This window comes from Zalophus californianus, chromosome 14, assembly GCF_009762305.2.
Source record: "Zalophus californianus isolate mZalCal1 chromosome 14, mZalCal1.pri.v2, whole genome shotgun sequence".
NCBI classification, from domain to species: Eukaryota; Metazoa; Chordata; class Mammalia; order Carnivora; family Otariidae; genus Zalophus; species Zalophus californianus.
The window spans coordinates 63020564-63042570 of record NC_045608.1 but is presented as its reverse complement, the minus strand read 5'-3'; positions in this window follow the sequence as shown (position 1 = coordinate 63042570).

Here is a 22007-nt window from a genome sequence, read left to right as displayed (position 1 = left end):
GCTTCTCTCCTTCTCCTTTTGCTCCTCCCCCAGCTTGCTCTCACTCTCTCTAAAATACAGAAATCTAAATAAATAAATAAACAAATAAAAGTTACCGAAGAGAAAGCCTGTACAAGGACACTCAGACCCTCTTTTCCTCCCCTGAAAGAAATACATCTCCTATGTGAAAGGTACCCTTCTTGTACCAGGAAGTAAAGAGACATCCCTATCACCAGAGATAGGAAATTTAGAGCCAATAAGGTTGTAGAAAACAAACATTATTATTTTACTTAATGCGTTACCAAATTCTGCTTAAAATTCCTTACTAGTTTGGGGCACCTGGGTGGCTCAGTTGGTTAAGCGTCCAACTTTTGATTTTTAGCTCAGGTTGTTAGATCAAGCCCCAGGTGGGACTCTGCATTGGGCGTGGAGCCTGCTTAAGATTCTCTCTTTCCCTCTTCCTCTGCCCCCGCCACTCCCCCAGCTCACATGCACATGTGCACACACTCTCAAAAAATATATATAATAATAATCCTTACTAATTTAAGTTCCCAAAGTTTTTCTTGTCCTGTCAATTCCTCACCAATTTATTGTCTTTTTGTATAAAAAGTATAAAAACTGCCTGTTGTGGTCATTTCTTTAGGTCTCAATGTCATTATTAGGTCTCTGTGCTCAGGTAATAAGCCTTTGGGTTTTTTTCTCCTGTTCGTCTGTCTCATGTAAATTTAATTCTTTTTTTTTTTTTACACAACTTTTATTTAAAAATAGGTTACACAGGGGAAAGATCATTGTCCAGAGAAATTCATCTAAATCACTATGTGCTTTCTTGCATTGCCTCTTAACTTAGCCCTCGTTCCCCATTTTTTTAATTATTATATTATGTTAATCACCATACATTACATCATTAGTTTTTGATGTAGTGTTCCATGATTCATTGTTTGCGTATAACACCCAGTGCTCCATGCAGAGCGTGCCCTCCTTAATACCCATCACCAGGCTAGCCCATCCCCCCACCCCCCTCCCCTCTAGAACTCTCAGTTTGTTTTTCAGAGTCCATCGTCTCTCATGGTTCATCTCCCCTTCCGATTCCCTCCCCCTTCATTCTTAATGTATTATTTGTTTCAGAGGTACAGGTCTGTGATTCAATAGTCTTGCACAATTCACAGCGCTCACCATAGCACAATTCTTAGTCCAGCTAGAAGACCTTGATGGGTAGAGGAACAATTTTTCCTTCCTTTCAATGTCCAGAAAGGTGGGCTAAGGCACAGATCAAAAGCTCAGTTCAGGAGTTGAGACAAAACTCAAGCCAGGTAAGATTTGAGCTTCCAACAATCTATGCATGTGGACAGTCAAGGGACTTGAGTACCTAGAATGGGACTTTCTTGGCTACTACCTTTGAGCCGAGGGGCTCCTTTTACACATCCATTCTAGAAGCATTTCAATGCATGGTGTATGGATAAGTGTGCTTAACTATGCAGAGGAGGGTGTGATGGGTTGGCTAGTGGAATAGCTGGGTTTGGCATAGTTGGAGGTCTAGGAGAATCAATTATGACTAGCACTTTAGTATTGCTGATGTAATCAGGTTTAGGCCTTGGACTCCTAAAAATCTCAGAAACACAATTTGAGGAGTTGCACCCGGACATAAAACACATATATCCATGCCCCGTAGGACATAGATGGGGCTGGTTTAGGGAAAAGATGGCCACTAGGAGAGCGGGTATCATAGGTTCAACTCCCCTATCCCACACAAACTGGAGTGGGGGGTGGGCATACTTCCTTAAGTGCTGACAGCCTTTTTAACCAATATATGTAAAATTGCAAAGAACAAACAAAAAAATCAAACCCTGATCCTCCATTGGTATTAAGGTTAACAGCATTCATGTGGAAATCAAGAGCAAAGAAAAAATAATGTTAAAGAACCCTGTGCTATTACATTTTCTGTAATGATACTCAAACGTAAGGAATTTAGAAAAAAAAAATCCTTGATCATTAAAAAAAAAAATCTAAGGGATGGGATAATGGCTTATCTTCCCTCCCTCCCTATGATCACTCCTTTTCCTTCCCCTTTCAGTGGAATGTCTCCCCCACGCATAGCCATCTCAATGGCTGTCTCTTCCCTGCATAAATCACTGCAGTAGCTATATTCCGAACATTTGTAATGTAAGTCTTACTCCTCCAGGCCATCTGGAAGTCTGGACAGATCTCTGAAGGGAGCTATGCAACCTTTGACTCAGGAAAAAGGAAAACTTGCTCTCTGTTTAGAGAGTTCTCTATCCCACTGGCAAGTCTCCGTGAGTTCCTTTTGTGTGAGACATTCTCCTTATATTGAGACATTCTCCTTATATAACGAGATGGCTCAGAGTAGCATGATGGCACTTGGGACCTGCAGTTCATTGACACCCAGAACAATGTCATAAAAATGCCAGTTTGAAATAAAGGTAGAACAAAAGAGGGGCACCTGGCTGGCTCAGTCGTTAGACATCTGCCTTCGGCTCAGGTCATGATCCCGGGGTCCTGGGATCGAGCCCCGCATCGGGCTCCCTGCTCGGCAGGAAGCCTGCTTCTTCCTCTCCCACTCCCCCTGCTTGTGTTCCCTCTCTCGCTGTGTCTCTGTCAAATAAATAAATAAAGTCTTTAAAAAAGAAAAAGGTAGAACAAAAGAAATGCTAGTAATTAACATACAGATGTCCTGTGTTCCTTTATCATTAACCTTAAAAAGGTTATTCTCAGAACTAGGCTTCTGCCTTTGTAAATTTAGTACATCAAAAACAAATGTTTAAAACCTAAAAACAAAATGATTTTTCCCCATAATGGTGTAGCTTATGAGCATAGCTGAGAGGAAGAGTGTGTGGAAATAGAGTGTAACACAGTAGTAGAAGCACGTGTGGCACACTCTAGGGACACAAAGAAGGATAAACACAACCCAGGTAACATGACAGGGGATCAGAGAAAGCTTCACAAGGTGGCTAAGCTTTGAGCTCTATCTTGAGAAATGACTAGAACTTAGCCATGGTAAGATTCTAGGCAAATGCATAACATAAGAAACATTAAGAGAATATGTAGAAGTATGTATCTGTGTCTTTGAGGGGGTTTTGGAGGTGCATGGGGACCCCAAAGCCACCTTTCTTCTGAAGAGCAATCAGTCATGTAAATTGCCTGATACGATTAATTATAAACTTATGTTCTCTGACCAGGGGTCTTGCACTTTAAGTGAGAGGTTACTCCAGCTATAGAATCAAAAGTCTCTATTCCTCAATAAAGGAATCCCAGGTGCCTAAATCAAATGGATCTCATATAGATTTAGTGGGGAGAGCCTGAATCGTCATCAGAGAGTCACCTCCTCTACATACAAGCAGTCCCTGCCCCGAGCTTTGGCATTTTCACAAGCTCTCAAGATGGCACATAGCTAGGAGGCTGCTTCCTGCTGTAGTGAGAGCATCCCGTCCTCACCGACCATGTGTCTTCTCTACCGCCCTGGCTGGGCTCCAGACTATTTCCCTCTGTGAGACTCGCTGCTCATGACATAACTGGGTCACACCTCAACCACAATGTGACACTTCTGGGGACCAAGGCAGTTTCCTTCCCTCCCTAACCTATTCACCACTCACTGGGTCAGTTCATGGTAAAGCAAATGACAAGGAGCGCAGTCAAGCAACAGTGATGCTAAGGGGTTCCACGGCAGATCCTGATTTCAACCAGCCCTTCAGGTGTCCATGGCCTTCAGATCTGAAGGGTAATTCTCTTCTGCCACTTTTTTTTTTCATAAAATAGTATCACCTCTATGTTATTGTGCAACTTAGTAGCAATACAGGATAGAACGCGATCCGGAGCCTTGCGGACCTGCGTTCTAGCCCTGTGGGAGGGCTAATCAACTGTGTCACTTCGGAGAAGCTGCTAATCTCTGCCCCTGTGCTTCCTCATCAGGCAAATAGGATGCCTACTCTGCCTAGTCTGGAAGGAATACCTGACTATCAGAGAAATGAAAGCATTCTCAAAAACTTTAAAACACTAAACAATATTGAATTAAGCCAGGAAGTTGTTCATCCAGAACATTTGTTGAGACTACGGAGAGCTGGCAGGCCTATTTTCTAAGGCAAGTGGGTCAATTGCAGTTGTCACACTTTTCCATCCACGCAAGATATGCTGCCTAATTTAGAAGGAAGTCTGGGATCAGAGAAGTTAAGTTCACCCCACTGAATACTAAATATTCATTGAGAGCCTATCATGCACAATGTGCTGTGCTATATGTTTTAATTTCAGTGATTTGTCCAAGGTCAGAGAGCTGGTTAGTGTAGGGCTAAACTAGCTGCCCTCACTCCCAGCCGTGTTATCCATCATTCTCTTTCATCACATATTCTGGAGCCAACCGTTTTCAATCGGGCAAATAACATGGAATTTATCTGCTTTAGGTTCACAACTGTTTCATCTGGAGCTCTATATAAAGGACATGCGTTTTTCCAGAAATATTTCATTGCATTTCTCTTAATTTAGGGGGAGGAAAAAATACTTTAGTGACATCAGGACATTTCCAAAGAGACACAAACAATATCTCAGAAACACAACTGGATTCCTAAGGCAGCAGGAGCAAGAACAGCATGAGATGCCAACATAATCAACACATAAATAATTCTACCATTATTGGCAGGCCTGAATTCACTGGCTGTCATCTGAAAAGAAAAGGAAGTCAGACCTGAGGTCCAGCAATATGAACCAAACGATCATCTGCCACTCCAGCCTTAATCATTACTGCTCATTACTAGATGCTCTCTCTACCTAGCTGAGGCCCTAACTTCATGGAAATAAAATAAAGAATGGAAAAGAAATTTGGCTCTGTCACAGAGTACGTCATGCTGATTTATCAACCTGAAATATAGTTTAATCTGCATAAAAATGGAGTCTTGCAAACTGACTGGGATTAATAGGTTCCAGCTCTAATTCCTTCTGGTGGTCTCATTTAAATAGGCCATTCATCACTGTGACCTCTTTTGCTAATAGCCTTACTGTAATATTTAATTTTACATTAATTCTGTTGTAACTTAGCCAATGCTCATTTGCAGAATAATCACCAAGGAATTAGCTTTGGCCCCCACCCCCACCAACATTCACATGAATACCAATACCAAAACAAGGCAAAATGGTCAGTTCCCTTACTCTCTAAAATGCACTGTTCAAGAATCGTGTGCATTTGGGTAGGGCAGAGCATAAGGAAAAGGGAACATTAACAAAATCCTTACTTGGACTATAAGATAGGACATTTATTTTGAGCCAATTAAGACATAAAATCAGGAAGATGCAGGAGGAATAGGAGACCTAAATTTCGTCTGGTCCCAGGAATTCAGCTGGATAGGGATCGAACCTTTCTGAACACCTACGAACTCAACAGGAGATCGAAGAAAAGAATAGCTGCAATTCTCTGAACAGAAAAACGACCACTTTCTGGAAGGTAGGACGTGTGGAGAAGTGAATCCGAGGCGATATTCGGGAAGACAGATGGCAGGGGAGGGGGCCTCCGTTAGCTGCTACTGGCAAGTGACAGAGCAGCAGAGCACAAAATCGGAACTTTTAGAAGTCTGCTCCGCTGAGGGACGTCGCTCCAGTGGCTAAGCAGGGGGTGGAACCCTTGCGGGGACAGTGTAGTCTCAGGACCCTCAGGGTCACAGAAAGACCGGGGGTGCCTGAGTGTGGCAGAGCTCCCAGGTATCGGAGTGGGGAAGCCAGCTGCAGGGGGAGCGGGCTCTCAGCTCGGGGTTGCCATAAACCATGATCCAAGACACAGTCGAGCCACTGCTCCTCCAGCCGGGACCCAACAATCGGCAGATCCGGGGATACTCCCCTTCCTCCCCCAGGAGGAGCGGTGCGAGAGTGTACTGCAGGGACCTGCTGGGTTTAGAGACTCCGGGGTCATGTGCCAGAGATAGAAACGCTCGGTCACAGGCCAGGTGAGCATGGAATGCGGCTGGAGACCGGGGGGACGTGAGTGACTGACTGCTTTTATCTGGGGGCTCACTGAGGAGTGGAGCCCCAAGTTCTTGGCTCCTCCAGGGTGGAGACTGGGAAGCTGCCATTTTCACTCACATCCTCCAAAGCTGTATGGAAAGCTTGGAGGGAACAAAACCTCCCAAGAGCAAACCCGAGCCAATTATTTAGCCCAGACCGAAAAGGGCGGGGCAATTCCAGCTCCGGCAAAGACATTTGGGAACCAAGGCAACAGGTCCCTCCCCCAGAAGATCATCACAAACAGCCAGCCAAGACCAAGTTTACTGATCAACGAGAATGGCAGAATGCCAGCACTAGGGGAATACAGCACAGAGAATTCATGACTTTTTTACCATGATTCTTTAGATTTTCAAAGTTAATTTTTTAAACTTTTTTTCTACTTTATTTTTTTCCTTTTCAACCAATATCTTATCAATCCTTTTTTTAAAAAATCTTTTTTATTTTTCATTTTTAGAGTCAAATTCTATCCCTTCATAGTAGCTAACCTTATTTTTGGGGTGTGTGTGTGTGTGTGTGTGTGTGTGTGTGTGTGTGTGTGTGTATAGTTCTCTTTTTAAAATTTTGCGATACAGTTTCTTCTAACAGACCAAAATATACCCTAAATCTCTAGTGTATGGCTTTGTTCTAGTATCCTGCCTGATCACATTCTCTCCTTTTCTCTTTCCCTTAAATACTCTTCTTTCATTTTTCAACCAACCTTTTATCTTACCAATTCCTTTTATGAAATCTTTTATAATTTTCATCTTTACAGTCATATTCCAACCCTTCATCATATTTACCCTTATTTTTGTACACATACGTTTCTCTTTCCTTAAAATTTTGGGAGGCACATTCTTCTAAAAGACCAAAATACACACAAAATCTAGTGTGTAGCACTGATCTATGCACCAGCCTGATCATATTTGATCATATTCTGTTTTTTCTTTTTTTTATCTTTATCTTTTATCTTTTTTCTTTCTTGCCCTTTCTTTTCCCCCAGGTTCAGGTCTCTTCTGATTTGTTTAGTTTGTATTTTTCTGGGGTCGTTGTTACCTTGTTAGCATTTTGTTCTCTCATTCATCTATTCTCCTCTGGACAAAATGACAAGATGGAAAAAATCACCTCAAAAAAAAGAGCAAAAGGCAGTACCAATTGCCAGAGACCTAATCAATACGGACATTAGTAAGATGTCAGAACTAGAGTTCAGAATGATGATTTTAAAGATACTACCTGGGCTTGAAAAAAGCATGGAAGATATTAGAGAAACCCTTTCTGGAGAAATAAAAGAACTAAAATCTAACCAAGACAAAATCAAAAAGGCTATTAATGAGGTGCAATAAAAAAAGGAGGCTCTAACTGCTAGGATAAAGGAGGCAGAAGAGAGAATTAGTGATACAGAAGACCAAATGATGGAAAATAAAGAGGCTGAGAAAAAGAGAGATAAAAACTACTGGATCAGGAGGGCAAAATTTGAGAGATAATCAATACCATAAGACGAAACAACATTAGAATTGGGATCCCAGAAGAAGAAGAAAGAGAGAGAGGGGCAGAAGGTATATTGGAGCAAATTAGAGCAGAGAACTTCCCTAATGTGGGGAAGGAAACAGGCATCAAAATCCAGTAGGCACAGAGAACCCCCCTCAAAAGTCAATAAAAATAGGTCAACACCCCGACATCTAACAGTAAAACTTACAAGTCTCAGAGACAAAGAGAAAATCCTGAAAGCAGCTCAGGAGAAGAGATATGTAACCTACAATGGTAGAAACATTAGATTGGCAACAGACCTATCCACAGAGCCCTGGCAGACCAGAAAGGACTGGCATGATATATTCAGAGCACTAAATGAGAAAAATATGCAGCCAAGAATACTATATCCAGCTAGGCTATCATTGAAAATAGAAGGAGAGATCAAAAGCTTCCAGGACAAACAAAAACTAAAGGAATTTGCAAACACAAAACCAGCCCTCCAAGAAATATTGAAAGGGGTCCTCTAAGCAAAGAGAGGGCTTAAAAGTAACATAGACCAGAAAGGAACACAGACAATATACAGTAACAGTCACCTTACAGGCAATACAATGGCACTAAATTCATATCTTTCAATAGTTACCCTGAATGTAATGGGCTAAATGCCCAATCAAAAGACACAAGGTATCAGATTGGATAAAAAAAAAAAAACAAGACCCATTGATATGCTGTCTGCAAGAGATTCATTTTAGACCCAAAGACACCTCCAGATTAAAAGTGAGGGGGTAGAAAACAATTTACCGTGCTAATGGACACCAAAAGAAAGCTAGGGTGGCAATCCTTATATCATACCAATTAGATTTTAAACCAAAGACAATAATAAGAGATGAGGAAGGACACTATATCCTACCTAAAGGGTCTATCCAACAAGAAGACCTAACAATGGCAAATATCTATGCCCCTAACATGGGGGCAGCCAATTATATAAGACAATTAATAATGTGTTTCAAAAGCAAAGAAACATATCGACAACAATACAATAATAGTGAGGGACTTTAACACCTCCCTCACTGAAATGAACAGATCATCCAAGCAAAAGATCAACAAGGAAATAAAGACTTTAAATGACACTGGACCAGGTGACTTCACAGATATATTAAGAACATTCCATCCCAAAGCAAAAGAATACATATTCTTCTCTAGGGCCCATGGAACATTCTCCAGAATAGATCACATCCTAGGTCACAAATCAGGTCTCAACCAGTACCAAAAGACTGGGATCATTCCTTGCATATTTTCAGACCACAATGCTTTGAAACTAGAACTCAATCCCAAGAGGAAAGTCGGAAAGAACTCAAATACATGGAGGCTAAAGAGCATCCTACTAAAGAATGAATGGGTCAACCAGGAAATTAAAGAATTTTAAAAATTCATGGAAACAAATGAAAATGAAAACACAACTCTTCAAAATCTTTAGGATGCAGCAAAGGCAGTCCTAAGAGGAAAGGATATAGTAACACAAGCCTTCTTCAAGAAACAAGAAAGGTCTCAAATACACAACCTAACCCTACACCTAAAGGAGCTGGAGAAAGAACAGCAAATAAAGCCTAAACACAGCAGGAGAGGAGAAATAAAAGACCAGAGCAGAAATCAATGAACTAGAAACCAAAGGAACAGTAGAACAGATCAATGAAACTAGGAGCTGGTTCTTTGAACGAATTAACAAGATTGATAAACCCCTGGCCAGACTTATCAAAAAGAAAAGAGAAATGACCCAAATAAATAAAATCATGAATGAAAGAGGAGAGATCACAACCAACACCAAAGAAATACAAACAATTGTAAGAACATATTATGAGCAACTCTATGCCAGCAAATTAGATAATCTGGAATAAATGGATGCATTCCTAGAGATGTATCAACTACCAAAATTGAACCAGGAAGAAATAGAAAACCTGAACAGACCTATAGCCACTAAGGAAATTGAAGCAGTCTCAAAAATCTCCCAACAAACAAAAGCCCGGGGCCAGATGGCTTCCCAGTGGAATTCTACCAAACATTTAAAGAAGAATTAATACCTATTCTCCTGAAACTGTTCCAAAAAATAGAAATGGAAGGAAAACTTCCAAACTCGTTTTATGAGGCCACCATTACCTTGATCCCAAAACCAAAGACCCCATCCAAAAGGAGAATTCCAGACCAATATCCTTGATGAACATGGATGCAAAAATTCTCACCAAAGTACTAGCCAATAGGATCCAACAGTACATTAAAAGGATTATTCACCATGACCAAGTGGGATTTATCCCTGGGCTGCAAGGTTGGTTCAACATCCGCAAATCAATCAATGTGATATATTACATTAATAAAAGAAAGAACAAGAACCATATGATCCTCTCAATAGATGCAGAAAAAGCATTTGACAAAGTACAGCATCCTTTCTTGATCAAAACTCTTCAGAGTATAGGGATTCGAGGGTACATACCTCAGTATCATAAGAGCCATCTAGGAAAAACCCACAGCAAATATCATTCTCAATGAGGAAAAACTGAGAGCTTCCCCCCCTAAGGTCAGGAACATGGGAGGGATGTCCACTATCACGACTGCTATTCAACATAGTATTAGAAGTCCTAGCCACAGCAATCAGACAACAAAAAGAAATCAAAGGCATCCGAATCAGCAAAGAAGAAGTCAAACTCTCACTCTCTGCAGATGATATGAAACTTTATGTGGAAAACCCAAAAGACTCCACCCCAAAACTGTTAGATCATACAGGAATTCAGTAAAGTGGCAGGATATAAAATCAATGCACAGAAATCAGTGGCACTCCTGTACACCATCGCCAAGACAGAAGAGAAATTAAGGAGTTGATCCCATTTACAATTGAACCCAAAACAGTAAGATACCTAGGAATAAATCTAACCAAAGAGGCAAAGGATCTGTACTCAGAAAACTATAAAATACTCATGAAAGAAATTGAAGAAGACACAAAGAAATGGAAAAACATTCCATGCTCATGGATTGGAAGAACAAATATTGTGACAATGTCAAGGCTACCTAGAGCAATCTACACATTTAATGCCATCACTATCAAAATACCATCCACTTTTTTCAAAGAAATGGAACAAATAATCCTAAAATTTGTATGGAACCAGAAAAGACCCTGAATAGCCAGAGGAATGTTGAAAAAGAAAAGCAAAGCTGGTGGCATCACAACTCCGGACTTCAAGATCTATTACAAAACTGTAATCATCAAGACAGTGTGGTACTGGCACAAAAACAGACACATAGATCAATGGAACACAATAGAGTACCCAGAAATGGACCCTCAACTCTATGGTCAACTAATCTTCAACAAAGCAGGAAAGAATTTCCAATGGAAAAAAGACAGTCTCTTCAATAAATGGTGTTGGGAAAATTGGACAGCCACATGCAGAAGAATGAAACTAGACCATTTTCTTATACCATACACAAAAATAGACTCAAGTGGTTGAAAGACCTCAGTGTGAGACAGGAGTCCATCAAAATCCTTGTAGAGAACAGAGGTAGCAATCTGACCTCTGCTGCAGCAACTTCTTCCTAGAAACATCGTCAAAGGCAAGGAAAGCAAGGACAAAAATGAACTATTGTGACTTCATCAAGATAAAAAGCTTTTGCACAGCAAAAGAAAGTCAACAAAACCGAAAGACAACCGACAGAATGGGAGAAAATATTTGCAAATGACATATCAGATAAAGGGCCAGTATCCAAAATCTATAAAGAACTTATCAAATTCAACACCCAAAGAACAAATGATCCAATCAAGAAATGGGCAGAAGACATGAACAGACATTTCAGCGAAGAAGACATCTAAATGGCCAAAAGACACATAAAAAAATGTTCAACATCACTCGGCATCAGGGAAATCCAAATCAAAACCTCAATGAGATACCACCTCACACCAGTCAGAATGGCTAAAATTAACAAGTCAGGAAATGACAGATGTTGGCGGGGATGCGGAGAAAGGGGAACCATCCTACACTGCTGGTGGGAATGCAAGCTGGTGCAGCCAGTCTGGAAAACAGTATGGAGGTTCCTTAAAAAGTTGAAAATAGAGCTACCATATGACCCCGCAATTGTACTACTGGGGTATTTACCCCAAGGATACAAATGTAGGGATCCGAAGGGGTACGTGCACCCTGATGTTTATAGCAGCAATGTCTACAATAGCCCAAAGTATGGATAGAGCCAAGATTTCCATTGACAGATGAATGGATAAAGAAGAGGTGGTATATATATACAATGGCATATTATTCAGCCATCAAAAGGAATGAAAGCGTGCCATTTGCAATCACATGGATGGAACTGGAGGGTATTATGCTGAGTGAGATAAGTCAATCAGAGAAAGACATGTATCATATGATCTCAATGATATGAGGAATTATTAATCTCAGGAACAAACTGAGGTTTGCTGGAGTGGTAGGGGGTGGGAGGGATGATGTGGCCGGGTGATAGACATTGGGGAAGGTATGTGCTATGGTGAGCGCTGTGAATTGTGTAAGACTGTTGAATCACAGACCTGTACCTCTGAAACAAACACATTATATGTTAAAAAAAAAAAAAAAGAAGAAGAAGAAGAAGATAGTAGGAAGGGAAAAATGAAGGAGGGGATATCAGAGGGGGAGACGAACCATGAGAGACTATGGACTCTGAGAAACAAACTGAGGGCTCTACAGGGGAGGGGGGTTGGGGGATGGGTTAGCCTGGTGATGGGTATTAAAGAGGGCAAGTACTGAATGGAGCACTGGGTGTTATACACAAACAACGAATCATGCAACACTACATCAAAAACTAATGATGTAATGTATGGTTATTAACATAATAAATTTTTTTTAAAAAGACAAAAGAAGACATAAAATCAGGTACAAAACCTCAAGTTATCAGGTCAATTTGCACATAGTAGATGACGTTTACTTGTGTTAGGTTCTGGCAAATGGGGTCTGTGTTACTTTTGCTTCTTAGTCAGAACATCCCTGGCCATAATGAGTGACATTATGAATTCTAACAAATTCAGTCCAAATGAATTCAACATAACATGTTTATGGAGCAAGTATTATGTATCCTCTGTATGTGACAAAGCTAAAATATAGTTGTCCTCAGGAGCCTTACCAAGGACAGTATATGTCACATCTGACCCATGGAGAAATTATAACCAGTGTTCCTACCACCTCGGCCAGGGCTGGGATGCAAGCCTTCTTTGACCACTTCACAGCTCTCTGCAGCGGTCAGCAGTGCACCAAAGGGACACAGGCAGACGCCCAAGAATCAGGGGTGTATGTGTTTTCACACATAGTTCCACAGTCAGAAAAACCAGAGTGCTGTGTCTGGCAAACACAGAGAAATCAGCATGAAAACTGACCTTCCAGGCAAGACTAATCCAGGGACAGACAAGATTTTTCTCTCCAATTCCTGCTAGACAGATCTTGGAGGGTACTGCTAATTGACACCTAAAGGTTACCATAAAGGTTCTGGATCTGCTAAATGAGCTAAAGTGTCAGTGGTGTTGTGGGCAGGCAACAGCTGTAAGATGATATCAGGGTTTGTTTCAGATAGAAAGGATGTTCAACATTGTTCTGCAAGGTGTTATTTTCCCTCTTCCGGTAGCTACATCTTTTTAGGTAATAGGCACACGATTAATATTGGAATTACTTTCCTATTTTAGAATTTAGAGTTACATTAAAGATTAATCCAACTCTAGATGAGACACAATTGCCCGTAAAAACAAGTAAGTTGCTCACAAATTGCAGGTAGAAGAGGTGGGTGCTGACAGGGCCCAGGCCAGTATACACATCTCTGGATTCCTGGCCCACTGCCCATTTCACCTCCCATGCCCCCATCTGCCACCTCAACCATCTCTCACTATGAGTGGCCATTCGGGCCAGAGCTCAGTTAAGGAGTGAACCCGCTGGGCAGCTGCTTGAGAGCCAATTTATACAGTGAACTAAAACAAGTTCCTCCTCACCTTCACTACTTCAATAAAATCATTTTGAGAAGACACCAAATTACTAGCCTAGCAAGGACATCTGTATCTTTCCATCTAGCCCTGATACAGACTTACATAAGAGAGAGTTACTACTTATAACACAGTAGCCAAAGACATAACAGAGGAATCTTTCCCTGGACCAGCAGGCTATGGCATGCCATGCTGAGATGCCTAAAAACAAAACAAAACAAACAAAACAAAACAAAATCAGGGGAGGAGTCTGATAAAGTTGAAATTGACTTCTTCCCTAAATAATCGTTTAACATAATTTTCTTTCTTCTCAAGTCTCTCTCCAACAGCTTTTCCACGTTCTAACTCAGCTAATGACCTTATTTCACTTGGAGTAGGGGTGCAGGAAATGGAGCAATCAGAACAGAACTTCTGCAAACGCCCACCATGAAATCCGCATGCCTGCCTACATCTGCACAGACGTGCTCTACCTCGACGAATCCCTGAACAGACTGCCCATGCTCCTGTCTTAGGCCAGCTCAGATGCCGTCTGTCTGTCTGTATGTCTGTCTCTCTCTCTCTCTCTCTCTCTCTCTCTCTCTCTCTCTCTCACACACACACACACACACACACACACACACACACACCATCTGTAGTTAAAGAGGAGTTTGGGAAATATCAGGTTAACCAATGTTGCATAATTATCTTTGTCTTTTCTGTGGGAGTGGACCTGCCACTACACATTGCGTTATCCGGGACGTACCACACCAGCCTATGGAGACATATGTGGGAACTCCTAACGTGCTGATCGACTACCTTTTTATACTTCACTCCTAGCAACAGTGTCTCCTTCTCAATATCCTGGGCATTTGTACGCACTATGAGGCCCTCAATGTACTCTCATGGTCCTTTGGAACTTGCCCGAGCCTTCTGCCAAGAATATGAGTCCTGGTGACAACACCAATCATTCCGGCTAAGTCCATGCTAAATGCCCCTCAAAGTCCCTGATACTCACCATTTATCTATGGGGAGTTTCTCTGAATGTCTACTGTTAGGACTCTTGACTAAGCTTGGTCCAGATACATTACTATACCCTTCTGTACTTTTGCCTCATTTTGGCAAATGCCAACGATTCAGCTTACAAATTTAAGGTACTAAGTGCAAAAAGAATTGAGTGAAAGACTGAGGCTTTCTTAATAGACTCTACCCATTTCTATTATTAGAAAATCAGCTCAAATATGCACCCTGTCAATAAATGGCAGATATTCTTTTCCCATATATGGGAGTGTGCTCATTAATCACCCCAGACAGTTGGAAAAGATACTGTCAACTGTGGCTTTCAGCTCTGACAGGAAGATTCTATGAACTGCCAGTTTTCTGGGACAACCAACCGATTGCACATTATCAGCTATATTTTCAACTTGGGGATTTAATGGTCCTAAAACTGAATCTCATGCCCCAGGTAGCTCGCTCTACCCTAGTCTATATGACTTCGTAAATATGCACATGAAAACATAAACAATAATATTTATAAAGGAAAGACCTATCTACAAATGTCCAAGTTTAAAATTAGATCAATAGCCTTGCCTTTGAACATAAAAACAAAACAAAAAAAAAACAAAACTAGGACACAAATAGCCACTTCGTCTGTAGCTTATGGACAGAAAGAACAGAGGGGAGGGGGACTCCGAACAGGAGTCAAATGTGCACAGACTCTCATGGCAGAGATGCGTACGCACATCAGGAAAAATACAGTTGCGCGAGTTGGATGGGGTTGGATTATTAGAGGCCTGGGAGTTTCAACTCTAATTTCCTTTTCTTTTTGTCCTTAAAAACTCCTTTTGCTCAGAAAATACATCCTTGTCACCGTACACAGCATTTTATCCCCAGCCTGAGCTCTTTTGCAAGCCCAACATGCTTGCTGCCATCCCCTCACATCTGTAACATTTAACTTTAATGCCTCTGCCCCTGAGGAGGGAGGGGCTGAACACATTCTGGCCTGAAGAACTAGCCACTTGGCAGCGTATCAGCCAGTGACCTTTCCTATTGACACTGTCTGCAGGGCAGGTCTGCCACATGGACAGGAATACATTCCTTCCTGAGCCGAGCCTCCGATGGGGGCTGGGAAAGTGCATTCCCATTCCGATTAAGAAGAAAGACTCTCCCTGGCAAGGGGGTCAGAAACCACAAAAACAGACCAGACAGTGGGTCCTCCCCACGGAGAAAGCTCCAAGGGCTGCTGCATCTGTTGTGGCCCTACTTGGGAGTGAGACACTAGGTTTGTGGTGAGATTTCTCCCCACATCACACCTGGAGTCTGGGGGAACGCATTTCCTCTCAACCCCGCAGATACCTGTTTTCAGAGCTCTGAGACCAACCACCTATGGTTAAAGGGAAATCCAGAAAAGTTCTTTGTCCTGCAATCCTATTCACAACAGACTGCCGTAACTTAAGCTTTAAATTAAAAACTGGGACTACTGCTTATTTGTGGGCGGCTTTGGGTGGAATGTTATTTGGCAAATATATAATGAGGTGTAAGATTTAAAGATGCTGTAGATCAGAAAACTTTCAACATTTTAAGTTCCATTTTTTTTTTTTTAAATAAAACTCCAAGGAACCTCCATACAAAATACAAACAAAAGTACTATAACATCTGCGGTTAAAAGGGGTTAAGGACAAAAGGGCTGTAACTCCCTCCTTTCCCCAAAGCAGCTCCAAGGCAGATGGGTACAGCCCAGGACCTCTGAGAATGACTGAAAAACACCGCCCTGTGTAGAGGGGTTACTCTAAACCTAAGTTTCCATCATCAAGACAAAAGGGCCAGTTCTTGGTGGAGACAAATAGGGATGTGAATTATCCAAAAGACCTTTCTATTCAGCTTTCGCAGCACCATTTATTGAAGAGGTATCATTTTCAAATTGAGTATTCTTGGCTCCCTTGTCAAATATTAGTTGACTGTATATGTGAGGGTTTACTTCTGTGCTCTCAATTCTGTTCCACTGATTGTGTGTCTGCTTTTGATGTGGGAAACAAAGGCAAAAGAAAAATGAAATCTCCTTACTACTTCCAGCCCATTGATAAGTCCTTGAAACAGGCAGAGTGACATTCCTCTAGGAACTCAGCTGCCTCCATGTTAATACTTTGCTAAGGGCAAAAGACAGTATTAGCCTGACCCCCAGGATCCTGTAAGTCTACTTTAACATATAAAAATTCCTTTGGAAACATCCTTTATCTCTAAACCCCCCGAGATACATGTTGGCAATCATCCCCCAAGAATATGGCCCACCGATATACATCTGAAGGGTCTCATGACTAAGGTTTCATTAGATGGTAATAAATGTCCTTTTCCCAACAATAGCTAGCTCCCTCAAGGTCCTGGTAATCTTGCTTCCAAAATTCCTTAGAGACTTAGGTTATCCCTAACCCCCTCCTGACTTGAAAGGATGTAATGGGCCATTCCTCATGACCCCATTTCAGCTCTTTCTGCCCACGGGCCCTGTTCCCCTGCTTTAATAAAACCACCTTTTTGCACCAAAGATGTCTCAAGAATTCTTTCTGCTTTCTGTCAGCTTCAAACCCTGACTTTTATGCCAGTATCATACTGTTTTGATTATGGCAGCCTTGTAATCTAGTTTAAAATTGCTCTGGCTATCTGGGATCTGCTCTGGTTTTATACAATTTTTAGGAGTTTTTTTTTCCTATTTCTGTGAAAAGTGACATTGGAATTTTTACAGGGACTGTAAAAACCTATAGAGGGCATGTCAATTACATCTCTGTGAAGTTGGGGAAAAAAATAAATGTTGGTATTGAAAAAAGTTACCTTTGCAATGCATTCAGTGATTTTTGATCCCTAGTTGAGAGCTTGCATTTTTATACTTCATAACTGTTACAGGTAATTTAACCTCCCAAAGTTATTTGGGGCTTATTAATCCTTATGGTCTCATTGTGAGGATTAAATGGGACAGCATAAGAAAAATACTTGGAACAGTACGTAGCCTGGATCCACCCCCCGAACCCCCTATTGTGCTCCCAGTCCAGCTGATGGTTTTGAGTTTAGAATGCTGAGGGCAAGGAGTACATATGTAAACAACCAAGAACATTTGTGTTTTTAGTGCTAAAACTGAAACATACATAAAGTGTTGTGGGAACACTAAGGAGCAAACAAGTATATATACGTGTATCACAGAAGAGGCTTCAAAATGCAGAGGGCACCTGAATAAGTCTTGGAAGGATGAGTTCACATTCATTCCACAGAGAAAGGAGGCAAGTGGATGTTTGAAGCAGGATGAAGACTGAGCAAAAGCAGAGAAGCAAGCAAGTACATCAGGACTCAGTGCAACCACAGCACAGGGGATGGGGCCCTGAGGAACCCCGGGTCTTGCCTTATCCGTGTGTCCTCTGAGTGACTAGTACCTGAAGATAAGGCTGAAACAATAGTTCTACTCAGTTTTCATTTGCCTGTACACCTTGGTGAGGGGTCTAGACTTTATTCTACATATAGGAGGAAACACTGAATGCTTTTAAATCATAGTAGCATGATTAGAACCTGATTTTACAAAGATAATCCTGATTTTTCTCAGGAAGACCAGTAGAATTCAAACACTAAAGTCAAGGAGATAAAGGAAAATACTTTATGTAGTCCAGCAAATGATGATAATGTCTTCATCGTTAGCATTCATCTTAATATGCGTCAGGGACATTTCAAAACATATTATTGCACTGTCTCATCTACTTCTCATCACAATATAATGGAAAAGACACTGCAATCATCCCCATTTTAGAAGCAACTCAAAGCACTGAGAAGTTAAGCAATTTACCAAGATCCAGTACTACTTCGCAGTGACATCTAATTATGAATAGGAAATCTGACTGATGACAAAGACAAAAATCAGAATGTTTCTAGCTTGAACCAGAAGGAAGATCACAATGTTATTAGGTGAAAGAAAACATTTAGGGAATGAGTAGAGGTGCTGAAAAAAAGTGGGGGGGAGATGTTAAGAAAACAGATGGCTAGGACATTGGGGATGAGAGCCGTACATTTAATAACAAATTGCTTCAGCTTTTTTACAATGTTAATTTCCTTATATAGGCAATAAGGAGTCATAATTTATACATATATATATAGAAAGCGAGAGAGAGAGAGAGAGAGAGAGAGATACATATACACTCATATACATATATACAACAGATAGAACTGGATAGATTTGAAGTTAGATTTATGTCTAGTTGAACTCTGAACGGTTAGTTTATTACCACCCTTGGTGTCTTCTGGATCTTTCAGAATTTTATATCTAACTAGCAGAGGTGGATGAGAATATACATAATCTTATAAAATACATAAATAGGTAAAAGAAAAATATGAAAAGACATTAAGACATTTGGAGAATGCCCCAAATACGAGATTTTAAAAGATATTTTGATTAGGACAGGAACTTAGATCTAGTACAGATCTCTGTTTGTTTTTTTTTTTGAACAAGGGACTTAAAGACAAAGATAATGTAACTAGGTCAAGTTTTTATTCTCACCTATCTTGGGTATCCATCAGAGTTAAACATAGTAGACAGAATTACTAGAGACAAGCTGGAAATAATTTTCAGTGAATACTCTTTTTTTTAAAAGCCACTGACAATGAAAAACATCTCTTTTTTTTTTAATCTGATGATGGCTTGCATCTTCAATATTGGCATATTTTAGGAAGGATAATTTTAAATGCAAATGGTAGGAAAGAGCTATGGGATCCTTTCAGGAGCCTGAGCCCATAGCTGTAGGGGTCATACTGTACCACTCCTTGAAGAGAGGTGGACAGGGTCATGTGGTTGCATCCCACAGATAACAATCTTTTCTACCTTTGTATTTTCCCCAGACTCTGATTGGTATTCACCTGCTCGAGACAACTATAACTCCCAACAAATGTAAAATGCTAGAGCATCTGAAGTCTTTTCTGAAAACTCTAGCATTTGATGCTATCCCTATCTTGTTTTATAGATTTATTTCCTCTGTAAGGCAGCAAACTTCTGGAAAGCAAAGGTGGTATTTTTATTCTTCTTTTACTGCACAGCATATCTAAGAACAGGAAGCATAGTAAGAATTCAAAATATTTATTGATATGCCTTGCTTCAACATGATTTAGTCAACTTTACAAAACAAATTCTGCAAAAGCAATCTGTAAATAAAAAAAAAAGGAAGATTATTTCCAACAGTGACAGTTCTGTATTTTAATACTTCATTTCTTAATTATACTGCTTTAAAGAGATATACACTGTTAGTTAGGAAATGTTGGATCATTCAGTAATATATAGTTGGTGATTCTGGTCTTATGATCACATTTCATTAAGAAATCCTCTTCTCTTTTCATATTCTAACATGGCACTTCCATTTTTCTCTCCTAAGCCAAGTTGCTTATTTATACTTGGTTGTCCTTTGAGGGTAGTTCTGTGCATGTATTTTTCCTTCATTGTTTATTATAATAAGCATCCATAAAACATTAAGTATTGACATTCTAAGTTGCAGTTTCTGGCGAGAAGAGAAACCACTTTTAAATGTGAGTGACATTAAGGACTAGAAAGTAATCTGGTAGGACAGCCAGGTAGTTGAGCCCCCAAGCACTCTGAATTTCCATCGAGGAAGGATTTTTGGTGTTCGGAAAGTGGGAGCAAGGCACAAGCGTGCACCCAATCCCAACTGGTGCTACAGACAGTCATTTCGGCCTACATATAGGTATTTTATTAGCTCAGGACACCCAAGGTCTCAACTTTTACAGAATTTCATGCTTCTGTGAAATTAACAGGAAGCTTTGTATAACCCAAATAAAAACACACATTCACCTAGGAGTTTCAGTGTACTGTATTACCTTTTCATTCTTGCCTTTGAGAAATACACACAAACTCAGCTGCCTGCCTTACAGCCACCAAAGGAAGGTTTCACTGGGACCGAATGGGAAACACTTGAGACAGGAAAGCCAGGCTAAAGGGGTGTTTGCAGAATTAATTTTGCCATTCTGGTTTAGTCACTATCTCCACAGGGTTTTTGCTGAAATAGAAATTTCCTTCCTATTAAATGTCACTTCTTATCTCATACAAAGGACAGTATTTCCTAGTCCCCCACTAGCCCCCTGCACATGTTTCAAATCACTGGCATTCAGTTTTGTTCTACTGGAGTATAATTTGCCAGGCAGCCAGCCACATGCAGTACTCTCTTTTAGTAAAAAAGCGGATTTGTACACCATTATTAAAATATTATATTTCAAAAGGAAGCCATTAGGCATTTTAGCAGTGTATTGCCATGCTTTGATTTATAGTTTTATTTTTTTATTTTTTTAAAGGTTTATTTATTTATTTATTTATTTGACACAGAGAGAGACAGAGAGAGAGAGAACACAAGCAGGGGGAGTGGGAGAGGGAGAAGCAGGCTCCCCGCAGAGCAGGGAGCCCGACGCAGGGCTCAATCCCAGGACCCTGGGATCATGACCTGAGCCAAAGGCAGACGCTTAACTAACTGAGCCACCCAGGCGCCTCTGATTTATATTTTTAAAGAGTCACTCTGGCTCCTCTGTAGAGAGCAGATTCTAAGGGGAAATGAACAGAAACGGAGATCAGACAAGAAGACTACACAACAGTAGGGCATCCTATAGAATGGTGGCTGAGGAAATGGAGAAAAGCAGACAGATGTGGAATGCATTTTGTAAGTGGAATTACACACAAGGAGTGAGGGCAGGAGAGGATGATACTTCAGGACATGCAAGAGATCATTTCTTCAGGTAATTCTCTTCTTGGGATTCTTGGCTGCAATGTCATATTACGTAGCATCTCGCTCATTCTAAAGGACTACTGGTCTTGCCTAGTACTTCCTGTGCTTGGGTTTTTTTTTTTTTTTTTTTTACTTCTGCCAGATCTTTCTGATTTACTCATAACTTCCTGTATCACATCATCTTAATTTAATAAGATAATCTTATAATAAGATTATAATAATCTTAAAAAATAGTCTAATCTTACCTATAACACATAAAGAAAACTGCATATCTGTAATTAATAAACAGATATATACTTAATAGGGAAAGGACAACAGCCATCTACCTGTTTGCCTCTATAAATACATCATTTTCCAGGGACTTTGTAGCTAAAAATCAGGTCTGTCTAATGCCAAAGATTTTGCTCTTTCCCTACACTGCCATGTCTCCCTATAGGCATGAAACTTTGCTAGAGAGTACAGGAAATATACATATTTATGAGGAATACATTTCTCTTAGATAACTTACAGTCTTGTTGGGGAAAGGAACTTTAACTTCATCAATACTGATCAGTAAAAAGTAGTCTTACAAATATGCAAGATATAGAGATGTTTCTGGCCTAAAGAGTCCCAGGACCAGAGACAGATTCTATTGCTCTTTTCAGTTAATTGGTTATGGGACTCGCCTTCCCTAACCAAATACCCTATTTGTGATAAAGGATACATACTCAAGTACATGAACATATATTTACTTTCTCATTTCTGACTTCCAGGATGCCTATAACTGGCAACCAGGAGGTCAGCATTTGGGGGAAAGGGACCATAAAAAGAAACAAACAAAAAAGAAATGGGAGTGGTCAATAACTCATGGTTTTTAAAGTCAATCTGCACTC